General features: G+C 37.4%; 1 pseudogene; it reads right to left on the bottom strand.

Annotated features, from left to right (window-relative positions):
- Positions 1–17,684: 17,684 nt before the first annotated feature.
- On the bottom strand, positions 17,685–20,986 carry LOC133066058 (olfactory receptor 4A5-like; annotated as a pseudogene).
- Between the last annotated feature and the right edge of the window lie 1,548 nt (positions 20,987–22,534).

Here is a 22,534-nt window from a genome sequence, read left to right on the forward strand (position 1 = left end):
TATAAATATACAGAAAATAAGAGTTAGATATACTTAAAAATGTTTTTGAAGTAAATATGAAGAAAAAATCGCTTTTCCATTTTTCTTTGGCTCCACAATATTCACTTTAGGAATAAACCCTGACAAAAAATACTGTTAAAGGACAAAAATAATTTATAATTATGTTCAACACAAATATTAAGAGCTGCAGAAACTTAGAAACAACATGGAGTGTTCAAAATTGGAGAAATCGATGATGAAATGTAGGGCATCACTTTGATTACTGTGTAGATTTTAAAAATTGTGCAGTGTCACTGGAAGAGTCTCAATTTGTAATATAAAGTGGAGAAAACCTGGATGCAAATTTGAATTGCATAATTATTCTATTTTAATTCTGACTAGTGTATTACTCAAACTGCATTTAAGTATATATCCATAAGAAAAAAAACCAAACTTTTTTATTTCTAAAATGAAATTATATATATATGTCTATCTTTCTTAAAAATTTGTGTGCTGAAAATGAGATTTCAATGTCAGGTGAAGATAAGCAGTGATTACATGATTTATAAGGTTAATTTAAACCCAAGAATCTATGATTACAATTTCCTGGGGAAAAAAAAAAAAAACCTCACCTGCACTCACCTATGTGTGACATGGATCCGTGGCCAGTGCCTCAGGAAGCTCTTAGTTCACCAAGAAAAAAGTGAAGTTGTAAGATTTTAAAATGTCAACTAGCTGAGCTACAATAAGCATCTTTGTTAATTTATACATGATATCTTTGGATGAGCCTTAAAAGTATGACCATATATATTGTTTGTAGGAAAATCTGTAGTTTCCTAGCTGTGGCTAATAGGACCCCAGGGGTATTCAACCGTCATTAGCAGACCTTGCCAAGTACTCAATTATTTCATATAAGTTAACTGAAGAGCACAGGAGAACTTTTATAGAACTCATCTTTAATTTTGAATGCCTCTTGTGTCTACAAGAAGACAAGACACTATGACAAGAGCAAGAAAATAGCTGAGTACTTATGAATTTAGATATTTGATAACATGAGTTTATTATGAGGTCTTAATATTTAGTATTATACAAATTAAACATCTAAGTGGGTAACTGATTTTTAAATTTTATTATAATAATTATTTTTACATTGATCTGTTCATGCTAATCATAATTTTAAAATATTGCTTTCAGATATACATTCATTTATAATTATAAATCCTACTGTAGTATTGTCACTTCTCATCAGGTAAAGTGTACAGTTCTTCTTTGAATTCTTTCCTGTGTCAATTCTGGAATTAGATTAGCATGATAATGTTGAAGATAATTCTATTCTTCAATTATACAGAAAGATGTTGAAATGCATTTATTTCAGTCATTTAAATTAATTGTACAATATTTATATGGAATACAAGAAAATGGGCTTCCCTCATAGCTCAGTTGGTAAAAATATCTGCCTGCAATGCAGGAGACCAGGGTTCAATCCTTGGGCTGGGAAGATCCCCTGGAGAAGGAAATGGCAACCCACACCAGTATTCTTGCCTGGAGAATCCCTTGGACAGAAGATCCTGGCAAGCTATAGTCCATGGGATCACAAGAATCAGACACAACTTAGCGACTAAACCAATGGCAACCCACTCCAGTATTCTTGCCTGGAGAATCCCTTGGACAGAAGATCCTGGCAAGCTATAGTCCATGGGATCACAAGAGTCAGGCACAACTTAGCGACTGAACCACCACCACAAAAAATGGGCAATAATATCCACAATTTATAACAGGAAAATATAAGACAGGAAAGAAGAATGTTATTTGCCAAGGAGAAATAAGAAGCCAGGAGACCAAATCTTGGACCAAGATCCTTATCTAAATTATTGTTTACAACTGAAGTGACATGACACATTTACACTGACACCTACTATAAGGCCCATTACAATTGTCTATGTAAATAAATAAATACTGATTTGATATTTGAAAATATTTTATAAATAAATTTAAATAAATTCAACTCAGAAACATTTCTGTATAGATCAACACTCATTCAGCATGTTTGAATATGCTTGCATTACTAAGAAGAAAAATACATTGTACCTAGCGCTCAATTATAGGGGTTCTCGAGGTGGCTCAGACAGTTAAGAATCTGCCTACAATGAGGAAGACCTGGGTTTGATCCCTGGATTGGGAAGATCCCCTGGAGAAGGGAATGACCACCCACTTTAGAATTCTTGCCTGGGAAATCCCATGGACAGAGGAAACTGGCGGGCTATGGTCCATGGGGTTGCAAAGAGTCGGATACTACTGAGCGACTAATACTTTCACTTTCTTGGTGACTCAGATGGTAAAGAATTTGCTTGCATTGTGGGAGACCTGGGTTTGATCCCTGGGTCTGGAAGATCCCCTGGAGAGGGAAATGGCTACCCACTCTAGTATTCTTGCCTGGAGAATCCTATCAACAGAGGAGCCTGGCAGGCTACCGTTCATGGAGTTGCAGAGTCCAACACGACTGAGTGACTAACTGGTTGTTCAGTAAAAATCAATTGACTCCGGAAAATGTGATCACTGTTAGCAGCATGTATTATGAAAGAAAAGAGTTTAAGAAAAGTGAAACCACTTGATCAAACTTATATTCACTGGGCACTCCAATATTAGGGTACACTAATAATATTTGTGGTGTCAGATGCCAAAGATAGTTTGAATGAGAATTTGAAACTAAACAACTACTAGGGGTATGGATTTTCCTGAAGTGTCATCATGAAAATGTCATGACCTTGTCTTTATATTTGGAATGAAAGTCAGATCAGAGAAATAGCATGCCCTGACAAAGTTATCATTCCCAACCTCATAAAAGATTGAAACCCATTCAGAATTGTCTGTTAAGTGGTCATCCAGCCTCTACTTAATTAGCTACAGTGCTGGGTAGAGAGATTGATTTAGAACCCCTATACCTGTCTATTCAACTCCCCAAGCTAAGAACAGCATGAAAAGGAACGAGAGTGGGATCAGGTCCAAATCATAGAAGGTTTCCATAAAAATGTTCTTCTAAAGAGGAGCTCCTGGAACTATACCAGGAAAGTCTGTTTCCAGAATACAAGTTCAAGGACATAGTGATTTAAAATTCCAGAGAGACAGCAACTAAGATTCTCAAAACTGAAGGGTAAACCAGAAGGAAAGCAAGAGAAAGTATATATGGATCTTATTATAGTTGCTCAGAAATTAGTTGAAGGATGATTCAATTTTTGTTGTCAGACACTACTTTTACAAAAACAAGGTACCTGCTAAAGTATTCTTATGAGGAGCTTCATGCATTGAAATAGGTAGAGAAATATATCCTCAAAATAACAAATCCCTCAGGAACAGAGATTGTGTTTAGTCCAATCCGAGGAATCTTTCATTACAGAAGGACAAGGACATCTCCAATGTTTTTTTTACCAGGAATGGAAATGTTTTGGGGAGGTGAACTGTCATCTCGTAACTCCTCCAGTTTTACTTCTAATTGAAGTAGAAGTAAAATAAACAATATTTATGGCAATAAACATATTGTTCTGGGTAGAATTACAGAACTTGGAAACACCTTTCAATTTACCTAAATGAAGTATTTGTAGAAACAGGGAAAGCTGTTTAAGGTTATAGAAGATGATGGCATAGTCTGAAAGAAAACTAATGTCTCCTGATCCCAAAGCTAATGTCCTTACACTCCATCACATTTTCATGACAAGAATATGTGCTAAATATTGTTATGATATAGAGTCTATTGGCTTCTTTTTTTTTTTTAATTTGGCAACTATTTTTTATTTTTTCATTAAAAAAATTTATTGATGTATTGTTAATTTACAAATTTGTGTCAATTTATACTACCTAGCAAAGTGATTCAGTTATATATATATATATATATATATATATATATATATATATATATATATATATATGTATACACTCAGGTGCATATTCTTTTCCAATATGGTTTATCACAGGATATTGAATATAATTCCCTTGTTTCACAGTAGGACCTTGTTGTTTACCATCCTATATATAATAGCTTGCATTTGCTAGCCCCACACTCCCAATCCACCCTTCTCAGCACCCCTTCTCCCTGGGCAAGCACACGTCTGTTGCCTGTTTGTGAGTCTGTTTTTGTCTAGTAGATAAGTTCATTTGTGTCATGTTTTATCAAGAATTCCACATATAAATGATGTCATATGGTATTGGCCTTTATCTTAGTATGATAATCTCTAAGTTCAGCCATGGTGCTGTGAATGGCACTATTTTGTTCTTGTTCATGGCTGAGTAGTATTCTAGTTCATTGCTTTCTTAATAAAACCTATGGTACCATGAAGTGAGAGACTGGAACTTTCTGTCAAAAGAGGAAATACATCTATGAAATACACACACACACACACACACACACACACACACATATATATGTATGTATCTTCTTAGACTTCATTTACAAAAAGAACTAAAATTAATTTAAAATAAATTCTCATAAGTTTGGCACTTGTTTAGCTGAGAAATACTTCCTTTGATCAACTGTGGAGTAATGATTCCTAGTATATGTATATATTGTATGTATACCCTGTATTATTTCAATTACTATAAAATAGAGGTTCTGATGAAAGGTTTGTTGTCTTTGATACCTTTGAAACTTTAGAAAGTATCAAATTTGGATTTAGAAGAATGCAGATCTGAATACTAGCATTTTCTCTGATATTGAGCAGATTATTGAACTTCTCTGAACTTCATTGCTCTTCATTAATGAAATGGGAATAATCATAATAAATATAATAATCATAGTAAACATGATAACAATTTCTTATCTAAAATTACATTCCTGTTTAGTCACATTCTAATGGCACTTTTTGTCCTCTGTAGTCCTTACTGTATATATAACAAGGTTTAAAAGGGCAGTAACGAGAGTATAACATACTGCTGTGGCTTATTCCTGGGAAAAGTAGCTCCCGGCTGCAGACACCAGTAGACAGGGCCTTTTTTTTTTTCCCTCCCTGAAGAGCTGTGAGTCCTCCAGGAGCACAGGATGGCAACATAGGACGCCAACAACATTACAAGAGTGATCACATGGATGTTCCTACAATTTTGAGCAACCAAGAGAGCAGCAGAAAGTATCAGTGAACACAAGTTGTTTCAGGAGGACATTTTCACACGTGAACTGATACATGATATTGGGGCCACAGAACCAGAGCCAGAAAGTGACTAAGATCTATCCAGTCAAGTGGAGAAAGCCTATCACCCAACACACCTCCAGGAGGCAACACAGAGCGTGGTTCATGACGGTTACATAGAGCAAGGACATCCATAAGGAGGAGACTCTCTGAAGCTCCTGAAAACTAAAAGTTCAATAAAGACCTGTGCCATGTAGTCACTGAAGGAGAAAAATTTTAATCAGAGAGGGACTCAATTAGCATTTTAAGAACTATGGAAGAGGAGTAGCAGGGATCCATCAAGAACAGGAAGGTCAAGAAGAAACACATCAGGGAGTCCAAAGTCTGGCTGCCGATGGTAGTCACCACAGTGAGCATGTTGCCCACGACAATGACAATGTAGGGGATAAGTAACAACAAAAATAGATCTCTCTGCAGCAGGGAATTCTGTGTAAGTCCCATTAGAATGAATTCAGTCACAGTCGTTCTGTCTTCTTTCATTTCAATGCTCACTATGAATTCAGAAGTGGAGAATTATCCTGTAAAGACAGTATTTTTAATACCAAAGAGATAAGAAAGTTATAATATGGGTTTTAGGTAAGTCCAAAGCATTTTAGTAATAGATGCTATTTTTCCCATGGTATGTAGGAGGATCAGAAACATACTACATTTTCTAGTTTATGAAGAGTGAACTTCTAAAGCTGTTTTATTCAGCTTATTACATGTGCATGCATGCTAAGCTTCTTCAGTTATGTCTGACTCTTTGCAACCCTACAGACTGTAGTCTGCCAGAGTCCTCCATCCGTGGGACTCTCCAGGCAAGAAAACTGAGTGGGTTGCCGTTCCTTCCTCCAGGGGATCTTCCCAACCTAGGCATCAAACCCACGTCTCTTATGTCTCCTGCATTGACAGGCAGGTTCTTTACCACTAGCACCACCTGGGAAGCCCTCAGCTTATTAAAAGATGCTCAAATTCTTCCACATCTTCTAAAAAGTGGTCCCTGGGTCTTTGCTGAAGCACAACCAGGCACAGGGAGCTGAGTTCATCATGTAATAAACTTGATTGCTTTTCAGCCAATAAGAAATTTTAAGAACGCTTCCCTACATATTTTTTAAAAACTGTAAAACTATTGATTCTTATTCTATATCTGTTAATACACAGATTGTCTAATTCACTGTCCTCTTCCATATAAAAGACATTTAAATAAGTCTGAGACATAAGTCTGTATCTGTCTTCATGCATTTATCACCAGCATTTGGTTCAGTGTCTGACTCATACTGGTGTTCAATACAATTGGCTGAATAAATAAGTTGGAAGACTTTTCATTCCCTGATATTTTCCTTTTCCCTCCCCTCTAACTCCCCAAATAGCATTTACTCTCTTTTTATCCTGTGTGCTATGTCACCATGGTTTTTCTGTTCTATTTTGTTTGGGAATTTTTTCCATCTAATTGATTTGTAAAAATCTCCTTTATAACTTGTTTTGAAGTGAAATGTTCTTATAGAACTTTCTCACTTCTGTTTTCATCATTTGTGATATCCAAAGATTACAAGTTCTGAGATAATTAAGGACTTTTCTCTTGAGAGATGTTATTATTTAGTAAATTACAAAGACGTTTTTTGTCAATTACAAAGTTTTTTTTGAACATCAGGGATCATTATTATAAAAAAATGATCAAAACCTAATATTGACTGCTTCATATATATTAGGATTGTGCAAAGAATTTTATTTAAATAATTTCATTGATTATGTTTAAAACAAGTTATATGTTGTAGGAAGATAGGAAAATTGAGACAAAGAAAGTCAGCAATGTGCCCCAAGTGCATAGAGCAAGTGAGGAGCAGACCTAAAGATACAGTTCAAGACTAACTGATCTCAAGTTTTTCTTACAAATATTAATTACCTTATTTATTTGTGGTGGCTCTGGGTCTCTTTCTGCTGTGCTTAGGCTTCCTCTAGATTCAGAGAGCGGAGGCTACTCTCTAGTTGTGGGGTATGGGCTTCTCATTGCGGTGGCTTCTGCTGTGGAACACAGGCTCTAGACAAAGTCTTCAGCGGCTTCAGCACGTGGCTCAGCAGTTTCAGCGGGCAGACTCTAGGACACGCAGGCCTCAGTGACTGCAGCACACAGGCTCAGGAATTGCATCTTGCAGATCCCAGAGCTCTGGCTCAGTATTTGTGGCACATGGACTCAGCTGTTCCTCGGCATGAGGAATACTCTCAGACCAGGGATGCAACCCTTGTTCCCTGCATTGTCAGGTGGATTCGTACCCATTGTGCCACCAGGATGAACTCTTCATGACCCTATGGACTGCAGCACGCCAGGCTCCTGTCCTTCACTATCTCCCAGAGTTTGCTCAAACTCTTGTCTTAAAGAGAATCTAATTTATTTTTTATTGTGCACACAAAGAATCTGAGACTCAGAAAATGAAAGCAATATTTCTAAAATTGCATGTTCTGATACTAGCAAATTAAAGAATTCAGGTTACTTAAATCCCAGTCTGTTTTATCTTTGCCTTATATGGAATAGCTGATATTCTAACTTGTTAGAGAGTAATGAAAGCAATAGGAATTGTTTTGTTTGTCTAATTGATGTATGTAACTACTTCAATGAGCTTCACTGTTTTCCAGTGAGACCTGCCTAGGGAAATGAAGATGTTAAGAGACTATAGGCAAATACATCCTTTGGCTCAATCCTATAGGGTTTTATCATATAAATGTAAATCACTTTATATGATGTATTTTCTCTGCGACTCAGTCTGGAAAGAATCAGCCTGGAATGCAGGAAACATGGGTTGGATCACTGGGTCAGGAAGATCCCTTGAAGAAGGAAATGGCTACCCACTCCAGTATTCTTGCCTGGAGAATTCCATGGATAGAGGAGCCTGGTGGGCTACAGTCCATGGGGTCACAAAGAGTCAGACACAACTGAGAGACTAACACCTTCAAAGATTAACAATATGGTATTTGTTAAGTTTCCATTTTCCATGTTGATTTAGCATGGCTCTCCATTTGTTGCTAAACCAAAAAACTAAAGTACATGGGAGTGGGATAAGACTTATTCCCTGCATCTATCAAATTTCTTTAGGAGCCCAAGAATATGGTACTTCTTTGTGCCAACTATTTAGGAAAGGAAGATTTTTTACAAAAAAAAAAAAGTTTACTCAGTCCTTTATTATAATGACTTTATTCAAGCATCAGGGACCCAGTATGGAAATGCACACCCTCCGTAGAACGGTCATAGGCTACTAGATATCAGAACTGGCCCAGTGTAAGAAGAATGTCAGGTCAATGTTTTGTCACTTTGTAAATGTTAATAAACAGAAAATGAAATGGGGTTAGAAGACGAGAAAAGGGAATTCCTAAACCCTGCCACATAGCAGAGCCTAACAGGAAGAGGAAAGACTCTGCTTTCCTGTCAAGGGCCTAAGGCAATGAAAAATCATGAACTTTATTTACTAGAGCCCACCTTCCCTCTCAACTTCCCTTTCCCTTCCATAAAAGCATTGCTGTTCCTTTCTCTTAGGGGTGATTGCACATTTTCCTCCATGATTGCAAGCCTCAAATTGCAATTTTTGCTGATCTCCAATAACCCTGTCTTTTGGTGAAATGTCTGTCAGCCTATTTGTATCATGTCAACAACCATCAGTAAAATTTTCCGACCAGTGGAGGACAGTGCCATTCTGCCAGCCAGGAGTGAGCTTTAGCTTAGAACCTACTTCAAGTGATCTCCGAAAAGATTTGAGTATTTTTATTTGCTCAGAGCATGATTAACTGGTAAATAGTCTCAGACCCACAGGGAAAAACTTAGGTTGAAGGTCTACAGCACCTATTTGAGGTGATATTACAGAGTTCTTATTTTAAAAATGTTTGATGTCTCCCTTCTTCAAAAATTTCTGGGTTTGGAGGTGACTTGATGAGGAGCCACAGTTTTACTGAATTGAATTCTGATTATTCAGTACAGATCTCCATTCACCAAACCTAGTGTAAGGTGTACAGTAAAGAGTATTTGATACATATATGTATACATACATACATACATATATATATATATATATATAGCAAAAAGGTTACCATAGTAACATTAGCTATCACTTCATCACCTCCCATAATTATAGTTTGTGTGTATGAGGTGAGAACATTTAAGATCTACTGTTAGCAATGTTCAACATATAATCAATATTGTTCATTGTTGTCATCATGCTGTACATTTGATCCATAGAAGCTGCTCACCTTAAAACTGGAAGTGTGAACTCGTTGATCAACATCACCCACTTTCACTTATCCTCAGCCGCCAGTAATCAATATGTACTCTCTCCTCTGAGTTTTGCCTTAAAATCCACATATGAGTGATACCATACAGTTCTTTTTTATTTCTGTTTCACTTAGCCTGATGCCTTTAATGTCCCTTTATATTGTCACAAATGGCAGGTGTACCTTATTTTATATGGATGAATAATATTCCAATAGATATATTTTTCTCAACTCATTCATCTGCCAATGCACATTTTGGTGATTCCCATATCTTGGCTATAGCGATAAATAAACATTTATTAAATAAATAAGTAAACATTTACTTGCAATAAACATGTAAGTACAGAGATCTCTTCAGATTCCTGATTTCATATTCTTGGATATTTACATATAGTAGGATTGCTTATTTACATGGTACTTTTATTTTGTTTGAGAAACTTCCATAACTTTCTCCATTGTGGTTAAACAAATTTAGATTCCCATGAACAGTATAGAAGGGTTCCATTTTGTTTGTCCTAACCAAGATTCATTGTCTTCTATATATGTCAAATAGCCATCCTAACAGGCATGAGGTGATATCTCATTATGATTTTCATTTGAATTTCCTCTTTGATTAGTGATATTGAGGAACTTATCAGGTTCTTATTGGCATTTGTAGATTTTTTTCTGGAAATATATATGCTCAGGTTATCTGCCTATTTTTAATTGGGCTATTTCTTCTTACATTATTTAGTAGATGTTCCTTATATATTTTAGATATTCACTCCTTATGAGTATATGATTTGCAAACATTCGCTCCTACTCTATAGGTTATATTTTCACTTTGCTTCCTTCCTTATGGAGAAGTAGTCTGAATCTAGAACTTGAGATCCTGGACTTTAAGCTGATGTCATCACGGGATGAGACTTAACTGACCTGATAGTTTTCCCTACTCCCTCTAGGAGCCCTGAGCTGACATTTTACAAGTCTGACAACCTCACTGGACAATGTCTATATAGCTCTGTATCTATACGGAGAAGGAAGAGATGACCCAGAAGGGCTTTCTCTTCTATCTATCCCTGCTAAGGCATCATTCATATACCTGAAGTCGTTTTGGACCCTCCTTAAAAGCCAAGCAATATACTGATTACTAGAGAGTGACATCACTCCTTGCCATATGAAAGACTTGTTAAATCAACTCCTGCCTGAATTCATTATGGTCAGATACTATCAGGAAGCATTTAACAAAAGGCTTCCTGTGTGCTGTTTTGGATCTGTCAGGAACCCTCTGGCCCTTATTGATTCCTGAATATTCAGGAATTAAGAGGAGAGGCACGCCTTTCCTAGGGCTGAGGAATCCAGGCATTTCTCATTACAGTGATAAGTACCCTCTTCCTTTTTATGAGCCAAATGCTAAAAGGTGATTGTTTGCAGCTCTCTCTCTTTGATAGGGATCATCTTATGTTTTGTAAGTCTGGAATTTTAATCTTTGTCTTTGCTGAGAATAACCACCTTGTAAGACAGTATATATGCCCACGCCATGTTGATTAAAACACCTTTGCTCCATCAGAGCTTTGGTCCCCATGTCTTTCTTTCTTTTTTTCTTTCTATTCTATTCTTTCTGTCTTTCTCTCTCTCTCTCTCTATTTCTGGCTAATTCCTTGGAGCACGGAGGCCCGCTGAGCTCCCTTTCTTGCCCGGGCTTCTAAGACCCTCTCGAGAAGGCGCACTGTGCCTTCGCCCACTCGAGAGGGCGCCTGGTGCCTACATGCAGCAGAGCGAGCCCTAAGAACAGGGCTCTGTTGGCTTTCCGCGTAAACCAGGGGATACGAGCCTCTCTCTCTCTCTTACTCTCTGGACCGCCAGGTTCCGGTCCATTAAAGGACCAACAAGTGCTATCAGCCTCTTCCTCTCTCTTACTTTCTTATTGTCGACTCCGGACCACCAGGTTCTGGTCCATTAAAGGACCAACAAGTGGCACCCGAACAGGGACTCTGGTACACGTGGCTTTGGACGGAGTGACCCCTAGGGCCTATTGAGGCCGGTAAGTACTAAGACATGGGTAAATCAGCTGGAAACTCCCCTCACTTTTCTACTTGACTTCAGCACTTATTTAAAGTTCAGGGATTTTCGGTTTCACGCCAGAGAATAGAGGCTTGCCTTCAGACAGCGGTTGAATGTAACCCTTGGTTCCCTAATGACGGAAGTTCCGATAGATTTCTGGCCCCTATGGGCTCTCATTGAAACTGTGATTCTGCCATTTCAAGGTAATTCTAGCCCTCCTGATATTCGGCAACAGGCAGAACACTTATTACATGAATATAAATTAGACGATGATACCTTACAAAAGGCCCAATTAGAACAACAAAAGATATTTCAAGATTTTCCTACTAACCCTGCCCCAGTTGCTCCAAGGGCTCCTCCCCTGCCAGAGGGCACATATCCCAATGTCCCTCCCTCTATAAAACCTAATGATTTTGACACTCCCCTAAGACACCTTTTAACATTAAAACTGACAACACCTTTCTGAATAACAATAATCTACCCACTTCCGACAGAGGCTCTCTGAGTTGCTGGCTTTACAATCGCAAGTCTCTGAAGCCGAAGGTTTCTCCGCCTTTCCAGTTTTAAAAACTGTTGACGCTCAGGGACAAATAACACCTCAATATGAAGGTATTAACCTTTTTCACATACAACAAATGAAAAGGGCCATAACTTTGGAAGGGCCACATTCGCCTTTTACTAGAGAGATTCTAAATGCTCTGGCATCTAATATTGGAAACTTTATTCCCTATGATTGGTGAATTTTAATAAAGGCTCTCCTTAAACCAGGAGAGTATCTTCAATGGACAATGTGGTTTCAAGATATAGCCAGAGATCATGCTAACAGAAATGCTCGAGCTGGTGCTCCCCAAAACCAAATTACTTTTGAAATGTTAACTTGCACCGGGCAATTTGACGCTATAGAAGCTCAAATACGATGCCCTCCTTTGTTGCATGATCAGTTAAAAACAGTGGCCCTTGAAGCTTGGGATCGAATTACTCCTCAGGGGGAACCTACAGGTAGCTACACTAAAATATTGCAGGGACCTAATGAAAAGTATGCTGATTTCTTAGCTAGATTAGAAACTGCTGTTTCTCATACAGTAATTGGAGAAGAAGCTAAAAAGCAACTAGAGAAATTACTTGCTTATAAAAATGCGAATCAGAAATGTCAAAGGGCTATAGCTCCAATTCGTGATACAGGGACTATTTTTGATTATTTGAAGGCTTGTCACAATATAGAATCAGAAACTCAAAAGATGCAAATGCTAGCTAAAACAATGGTTGCTGCCTTAAAAATAGGAAAATAATAGATGTTTTACATGTGGAGATAAGTACCATTTAAAAAGAGGCTGCCCTAAGAAAACTTTAAAAAACCTCCAAAAATCTGCCCTTACTGCCGTAAAAAAATGCACTAGGCCAAAGAGTGTAAATCTAAATTTGATATTAAAGGAAAACCTATTCCGGAAAACTCCAAGCAGGAGACCTCCCAGGTCCCCTTCAACAAAAACCAGGGACAAATTCCATCTTTTTCCTCAAACCCTCATCATCCGGCAGTGATGCCCTCGATATACCAGCCCTAAACTCCTTTACCCTCAAACAGTCCTCTCTAAAAATACCTACTGGACTTTTTGTGCCCCTGCCCCCACAAACCTTCAGTCTTTTATTGACCGATCTAGTTTGACTTAACAGACAAAAAAGACAGGGGTCTCCAAATGGAAAAAATAGGCTGCAAGTGTCAGACATTTTTATCTCTCTTAAGCAGCAGGAAAAAACAAACTGGCGATATATACATATATATATATATATATATATATATATATATATATATTTTTTTTTTTTTTTTTCTTCTCTATATAAATTTAAAAAGAAGTTTCTTTTAAAATACTGTGTTGCCATAATGACACCTGGTTTCACTTGAACTTAACTTTTCTCAAACCTTGAGCTAACCAATGCGTTTTTCTTATGGAAATGTTTGTCTTAAGCTATGTTAATGTGCTATACATTTACCCCAGACTCAATGTCTTCAAGTTGGTTCTGCCTAAGACTCAAAACAGACTTGACAAACCTTTATGTTTTACTCATGCAAATGTTCTCTTAAACTATGTTAATGAAAGTATATTTGCTTAAAAACCTGCCTTTCTTCAAGATTCTTGTCCTAAATATTCAGTTTTTGTATTGAAAGATACAGAAAGCTCCACCATAAACTCCTAGTTCTATTAAAACAGACACTGGTCCTGCCTATATTTCTAGATACTTTAAACAATTTTTACAATCTTTTTCTATTAAACATATTACAGATATTCCTTATAATCCACAGACATAAGACATAGTCGAACAAAGACATCACACACTAAAGTTACAAATAAAAAAATTAAAGAAGGGGGAATACACAGGTACACCACTGTCTTCCTTATCTAAAGCAGACTTTACTAGATTCCAACATAAGATATTTTCTAAACTCATAATTATTGTTAATGCAGCTCTATTTGTTTTAAATTTTTTAAACCTACCACAGGGAAATATTTTAACAAGAGAAGAAAGACTTGGAGGAATTGAAGGACACTTCTCTTCCTCTGCCCATTTGGGACCAAGATGGGTTCAATAAACAATAGAAATTTGAGAAATTAATCTTATAGGGAAAGGGATATGCTTGTATTTCCCCAGGTGGATCCAACAACTTTTTCCTCGGAAAATTCTACCCAAAGGGGCCCCCAACATTCAAAATGGAAACAACAAAAAGCCCGGGAGGAAGAAGTTCCAATACAGGCCATGGCTGCTCTAAAGATCTCCAGAAAGCACTGCCCTCAGCGACATCAACCCTATGATCTCCCCACTTGGGGACAAATAAAAACCCTCGCTAATCAAGTTAAGAATCTGATTTCTCAACAGGGAATGCCTCAGAGTCCTGAAACCTTATCACTGTGCTCCGTTGGTCTGCGACCCCCCTCCCCCACTCAAGCGGGATTAACTAACTTACTTACCCAACCCCCCTTTATTTCAGGTCATAAAATGGACGGAGAAAAGACCCAGGTATCAACCAATGACTCCACCCACATGCCCCCTCCCTGGAACCCTCACACCCTGGGGAGGAGGGAAACCTGATTAACATTTCTTTAGGTTTTGAAGTCCTTCCAGTGCCTGGGCCCAGGAAAATTATGCATAAATATCAGCCTACAAACTTGGGCTTTCGTCCTGCCTCCAAAAGAAGACTTTTGGACATTGCTGCCCTTTTTCTGTCTGTGAACCATGTTTACTACTGAAACTTTAGGGAAACAGTTAGGGAAAGAACAAAAAACATTATGTAAAAGGTTACTAACACAACATTACCATTAGCATGAAACATTACCATGACAAAGGACTTCTTGGCTGACATCCTCCTCTTCCTCCTCCTCAAATCATCCTCGATAAACAAATTGGGCCTGAACTAGAGACATATAAAACATATGGAAACTTGCTGCCAGCACCAAAGAACTTGGGACTCGGACCGGACATTTCACAGAGACCAGTTGTGGTCCTAGTAACTATTTCTTTTGCTATAATCAGTCATATTTTATACAGGCCTGTGTTCCACTTCCTTTTGTTATAGTCATAAGAAATCTACAAATTGATCTGTAACTTGTATTAATTGCCAATTTTGTGTTACTCCTGTTCATTTCAATCATAGTACCTACAGCTGGGAACAAATCAAATTTCATTCACATGATAATGCCTCTCTGAGTGTACAATTACTGCAAAAGGAAATCTTTGAAACTTTCTAAATGTCTGCCCTCCTCCACTAATTTAGAAACTTTAGCTAAACAAATTATCCGGGCTAGACCCACAAGGATGGTTTCAAAGTATTACCCACAGCATCAGTTCTAGAACTGTAACTTTGGTGATTGTCTTGATAATTTTATTTGTTGTTAATCATCGCCCTTCTATAAGGTTGGTTAATACTAATCAAACTCATTTGGTCAGGACCTTTATTTTCAAATATAATAAAATAGGGGGAATTGTCAGGAAGCATTTAACAAAAGGCTTCCTGTGTGCTGTTTTGGATCTGTCAGGAACCCTCTGGCCCTTACTGATTCCTGGATATTCAGGAATTAAGAGGAGAGGCACGCCTTTCCTAGGGCTGAGGAATCCAGGCATTTCTCATTACAGTGATAAGTACCCTCTTCCTTTTTATGAGCCAAATGCTAAAAGGTGATTGTTTGCAGCTCTCTCTCTTTGATAGGGATCATCTTATGTTTTGTAAGTCTGGAATTTTAATCTTTGTCTTTGCTGAGAATAACCACCTTGTAAGACAGTATATATGCCCACGCCATGTTGATTAAAACACCTTTGCTCCATCAGAGCTTTGGTCCCTGTGTCTTTCTTTCTTTCTTTCTTTCTTTTTCTTTCTATTCTATTCTTTCTGTCTTTCTCTCTATCTCTCTATTTCTGGCTAATTCCTTGGAGCGCGGAGGCCCGCTGAGCTCCCTTTCTTGCCCGGGCTTCTAAGCCCCTCTCGAGAAGGTGCACTGTGCCTTCACCCACTCGAGAGGGCGCCTGGTGCCTACGTGCAGCAGCGCGAGCCCTAAGAACAGGGCTCTGTTGGCTTTCCGTGTAAACCAGGGGATACCAGCCTCTCTCTCTCTCACTCTCTGAACCACCAGGTTCCGGTCCATTAAAGGACCAACAAGCGCTATCAGCCTCTTTCTCTCTCTTACTTTCTTATCGTCGACTCTGGACCACCAGGTTCCGGTCCATTAAAGGACCAACAAGATACAGAGCAGTGAATGGAAAGATATAACCCTGTGTGTGGACAGATGTAGGCTGGTGTGTGATCACATCAAATACATATGCATATACAATTGCATGCATATCAGTAGTCAGATACTGATCCATGTGTGGTCAGATACAGACATGGTTGTGTTCACTTACAGACACAAACGTCCAATTGGGTAGAAACCTACATAACATTGAATACGTATGTACAGGTGGTCATAGTGATTTATATGAGGTTGGATACAAATTTGAGAGTGTAGTAGGATAAATAGTTTTGTTGAATACAGGCCTATGAATGTTGGGATACAGACATACGCCTGTGGCTTTGAGAACTGAGCTGTTGTTCATGACAGCAAAGGATACTGATCCTTTCTGAGCAGCTCATTGAAGGTGTGAATCAAGTGTAAATAAAAGAGTCTTCTTTTTCAAAAAGGAAAACAAAGGAAAGGTCCATAAACACTTTTTGGAGATGATTGTATATGTTTATTGAGACATTAATCAATCTTTCACCATATGTATCTTATTCTGGATGGAAAAACAAAATATTTAAACATGCCATTTTCTTTAAAATAAATACATAGAGTCATGACACTATACATTTACCTTTATGGGAAGATTTCAAATTTTGAAAATTACCCCAAATTTTGGTGTCTCAGATGGTAAAGAATCTGCCTGACATGAAGAAGACCTGAGTTCAATTCCTGAGTTGGGAAGATCCCCTGGAGAAGGGAATGGCAATACACTCCAATACTCTTGCCTGGAGAATTCCATGGACAGAGGAGCCTGGCAGGTTACAGTCCATGGGATCACAGAGAGTCAGACATGACTGAGTGACTAACAGTTTGTAGTGAAGGAGGGGAAGGTTGAGGAGGAGGAAGAGGAGAAAGTGTTCCAAAATTGAATATTCTAGGTAGCATAACATACTTACATGCTAAATAAAATAATATCAAATTAACTGAAATTAATAATTATGTTGGTAGACTATATTATCTGCAGAGGAAAAGAGGCTTAGGTATTTCCTCATCAAAAATAAAATAAATGCTAATGGGTGGGAAATAAGTTTCAAAAGTTGTTTTAAAAAACAAACAAGAGGTTAAAATTTATAAAAATCATTGCGAGGAAATGGAATTTTCCAAAAGAATGTGTTAGAAAAAATAAAACAGTGAAAAAAAAATTAAAATAGCATGCTTATATATTTTTCTAATTATATATACATAGGAAATAAGTTACTTAGCAAATGTCAAAGAAGAGTAAATATCTATAATAAGTATATGTATTTTTTTCTGTAAAAAGTGTTAGTCAAAATTTATCAGTAAATATTCTCACTCCAATAGATCAAGAATTCAAAAAAATTGAAAAAGGCTATAAAGTGGGTGCTGTATCCCCTACATTGGACAAGGAATAGAAAACACAAAGTCAATGAAAAAACTTTCCCTGACTTCAAGGAACTTGTAGATAAATAAACACAGGCAATTCACAAAGCTATTTATCTCATCACTTGAAATAAAAAAACAAATTTGAAAATTAACTAAATTTCTCTGTTTGGTTTTTTGGGCTACTGTTAAAGAATACCACCAATTTAGATAAACTAAATAATAAACAATTATTTTTCACAAGTTTGGTGGCTAGAAAACTAAGGGACCAAAACAGATTCCGTATCTGATGAGTCTCCCTCCCTAGTTTATAGACAGCCATCTTTTTTCCTATGTCCTTTCATAACAAAAGGGTCATGTGAGCTCTCTGATGTCTCTTCATAATGGCATTAACCCCAATCAGGGATTCCCTCACAGCTCAGTTGGTAAAGAATCTGCCTGCAATGCAGGAGACCACGGTTTGATTCCTGGTCTGGGAAGATCCACTGAAGAAGGGATTGGCTCCCCACTCCAGTATTCTTGGGCTTCCATTGTGGCTCAGCTGGTAAAGAATCCACCTGCAATACAGGAGACCTGGGTTCGATCCCTGAGTTGGGAAGATCCCCTGGAGAAGGGAAAGGCTACGCACTCCAGTGTTCGGATCTGGAGAATCCCGTGGACTGTATAGTCCATGGGGTCGCAGAGTCAGACTCAGCAACTGTCACACACACACTATAACCCCAATCATCAGAATGCACCTTCATGACTTAGTCATCTCCCAAAGGGCCCCCTCCAAATAGTACCACATTAGAAAGGAACTAAGTTATGATTCTGGAGAGGGACACAAAATTTTACTTCTATAGCAACATCCAAAAGTCAAGGAACAAATTATTTAAGATTTGGTAAACATAAAATGTGCCATTATTCAGTGAATAGTATTGTGTTTGAGAAGGTTTTGAGAAATAGAAGAAATATAAGACATTAGAATATAAGAACTCTCTATCTAAAAGGTATAAAAATCAGGATATGAGATTTCTCATTTAGTATCATTTACAAGTGAAAAGCATCCATTGCCCCATATCCTCAGCCCCACACGAATCCAGGCTGAATAAGGGAGACAGAATAACAAGTTCCTTGAAGCACATGCTTCTAACCGTATTAGAGGCAGCTAATATTTTATTTCAAGCCTGTTTCCGAGGAAGAGGGAGGGTTTTATGAATGACGTCTCTGTCAAATAAAACAGTACAGTCTGGGCCCTTTATTACCTGATCATCTGTGTTAGTGACGTCCTGGTGACTCAGGGGGTAAAGGGTCCTCCTCCAATGCAGGAGGCACAGGAAACACAGGTTCCAGCCCTGGGTCGGGAGGATCCCCTGGGGAAGGAAATGGCAACCCACTGCAGTACCCCAGCCTGCAAAGTTCCACGGACAGAGGAGCCTGCTGAGCCACAGTCTATGGGGTCACAAAGAGTTGGACATGGCTGAGCGACTGAGCAGTGCTTGTTGGTCTCATAAATGATTTGACTTGTCTTGACTAAATCTGTGTTTCATTAATAAGAGAAACGAGAATGGCATATATTGTCAGAATCTTTCTTAACAATGATATCACTTAAAATGTCTGTTGTCAAGTTCCGTAATGCAAATTTGAAGCTCATGAATGATGAATTATGCTAAATTTATGCATAAAAGACAGAGCCTTCATCTCTATAGAGGTCATGAGACACTATAAACAAAGAAACAGGGATATTGAAAAATAGTGGAGGTTTTACCAGAAATTCTAAAGTATCAGGGAAGGTGAAACAATCATCTTTATAAAAATTTAACTCCTAACAAAGCTGGTAAGCTTCGGGAGATAACATGATTGTCCAGTTGGAAAAGTAAGCAAGATCTGGTTATTTTTCTGCATTTACACCATGCTTATTCAGATTATTCGTGTAGCCTCTTCATGATAAATATCACAACTCTGAAACATTCTTTGACTTTAACATTCTAAGTAACATAAGCAACATAGTATATGAAGAGAACCTTACAGATGGAAGAATAGCTCATGTGCCTCAAATATTAATATGTGCTGTCTTTGTGTGAAGAGCAGTGAACCAAGATTTTATGCCATATTTCTCGTATTTTTTTTAATTTGTAATGACCCTTATTAATTCTAAAAGGTCAGTTTTTAAGAGAAAAACATAAAATCTTCCACTAATTAAATAAATTTAAAATATTAACTATAGCTTAACTCATCATATAGAAAATAAATTTATAGTCTCAAGAGACCTTTTACAACCATAAACTATAAATATTTTCTGAAGAAATTGTGGAAATCTTTAAAAAATGTGTTTTGAACATAATATGTACTTTGAACTAAAAAAAATAATGAAAATATTAAAAGTATATTTTGATCATTAAGACTCTTACCAAAAAATCTTTTCATTATGTTCAACTTATTAAAGCAGAGAAGATTATTTTTTCCAGTTAAATAATCACACATGGCTTTCCTTGGAGGAACAATGCTTCATAAAAAAAAAAAGAAAAAGATTATATATATTCATGCTGTTTCATTTTCTTCTTTTGCCTCTGTTCGAGAGCTTTTCCATGGCATTTTTCATCTCACCATTTCTCAGTGTATAGATTAGAGGGTTCAACATAGGGGTGATAATGGTGTAAAACACAGTCAAGTATTTATCAATGGGTAAAGTAGAAAGAGGTCTCACATACAGAAAAATACAGGGCACGAAGAAGAGGACCACCACGGTGATGTGGGAGCCACAGGTGGACAAGGCTTTGTGCCTTCCTTATTGATTATGATTTTTTAGGGAGCACAGAATGACCCCATAGGAGATGAGTAACAGTGTGAAGATGGCCATACAGATGGCCCCGTCATTGGCCAGGACTGTGAGGGCAATAAATTGGGTGTCAGTGCAGGCTAGTTTTAACAAGGGGTACATGTCACACACAAAGTGGTCCATGACATTGGGGCCACGGAAAGGGAGTTTATAAACAAAGAGAGGATGAAGGACAGCATGTAAAAACCCACCTGCCCAGGCAAAAGCAGAAGCAGAACACACACTCGCTGATTCATGATTGTCAAATAATGCAAGGGTTTGCAGATGGCCACATAGCGGTCATAGGCCATGACCACCAGGAATAAAATCTCAGCACCACCAAATAAGTGACCTATAAAAATCTGGGTCATGCAAGCTTGGAAGGAGATGGTTCTTTTCTCATAGAGTAAGTTTATAATCACATTTGGGGTGAATGTAGTAGAATAAACAGCATCCATAAATGATAAGTTGCCAAGAAAGAAGTACATAGGGGCATCCAGGGTTGGACTGACCACCACAGTCAGGACAATGAGTAGATTGCCCACCATGGTCACAATGTAGATGAGCAAGAAGATGACAAATAGTACTTTCTCACCCTGGGGGCTCTGAGTGAGCCCCAGGAGGAAAAATTCAGTTACATTGTTCTTTTGTTCCATGGGTTCTTCTGTATGTCATATTTCAGAGTTCTGGACAAAATTACCTGTAAATATATATTATTAATAGTGACTTCCCAAAAGCTTAAGCTAATTTGTTTATGCAACAATTAGGCAGTAAAGTTTATTATGTGTCCATATTTTCAGATGTTATAAGACTGATTAAAATATTAATCCTAATCTCAACAAGCATATAGTCTAATGGAGAGGTGAGTGATTAGAGACATGTGTGGGGAAAAGCCACAGTATTAAATACATGAGTTGCCACAACTAGCTTTCCATTTGGAAGCTCATTAAATTGTATAATGTAGATAGTATCTTTTGAACTGTGGTGTTGGAGAAGACTCTTGAGAGTCCCTTGGACTGCAAAGAGATCCAACCAGTTCATCCTAAAGGAAATCAGTCTTGAATATTCATTAAAAGGATTGATACTGAAGCTGAAACTCCAATACTTTGGCTACCTGATGCGAAGAACTGACTCATTTGAAAAGACCCTGATGCTGGGAAAGATTGAAGGCAGGAGGAGAAGGATGAGATGGTTGGATGGCATCACCAACTCAATGGACATGAGTTTGAGTAAGCTCCAGGAGCTGGTGATGGACAGAGAAGCCTGGGGTACTGCAAAGAGTCAAACACGACTGAGCAACTGAACTAAACTGAAACTCAGAGTTACTTTTTATTTACTTTCCAGTTAATGGAGGTTACCTTGCACATTTTAGGAGCAGAAGAATCTTCTTAAGAAATTATTAAAATCCCAAATAGATATATTTGACAACATAAATTTTTTATGGGTTTAGGAAAAGTACTAAAACAATAGACGAATGTAGTTTGTGGAAATTATTTACACTTTAGAGGATATACACAGCTAAATCTAAAATAGACAAAAAAATTTAAACTATTAAGTTATAATAGATATAAATAAAATTATGGCATAAAATACATAAACAAACAGTTAAAGGAAGAATACCTCTAAGTGGTCATCGGATATATGATAGGTTGTTGACTCTCACCTGTGAACAAACAAGTAGGAATTGTAGTCACAGTTTGCTTACTACACTCTTAATTTTTGTTCTTGAAAGTCAGTGAATCAAAGTCTACAGATGCTACCTCATCTTTTAATTTTAACAGATTAACATATTATATTTAGAGCACATATTAATTGAGCATATTATCAGATTTAAAAATATTTGCCCACAAAAATATCTCCAAATAGTTGCATTTAAAATTAATTTCTAAGAATATTTTTGAGAAGGTTAATTTACTCTAGACCATTACAATATGAACGTATTGAAGAAGAGAATTACAGAATAGACTTAATCTGCAGATTTTTCAGAAATTACAAAGGATTCCTAACATAATTGATTATGAAAATCACAAAGGAGAACCCCTAAAAAACTTAATTGTCAAACCACCAATGTACTCTTGCAAAATGTAAAGCCTAGTTCAGAATTTTATGTATAAATATACTTCCTGAGTTACCAGCATAAAGAGAAAGCCTTTCAATCCATGTTCTGGACTCCCATGCTGTCTTCCTCATCCTTCATGAACTCA

Source organism: Dama dama, chromosome 1, assembly GCF_033118175.1.
Source record: "Dama dama isolate Ldn47 chromosome 1, ASM3311817v1, whole genome shotgun sequence".
Classification (NCBI taxonomy): Eukaryota; Metazoa; Chordata; class Mammalia; order Artiodactyla; family Cervidae; genus Dama; species Dama dama.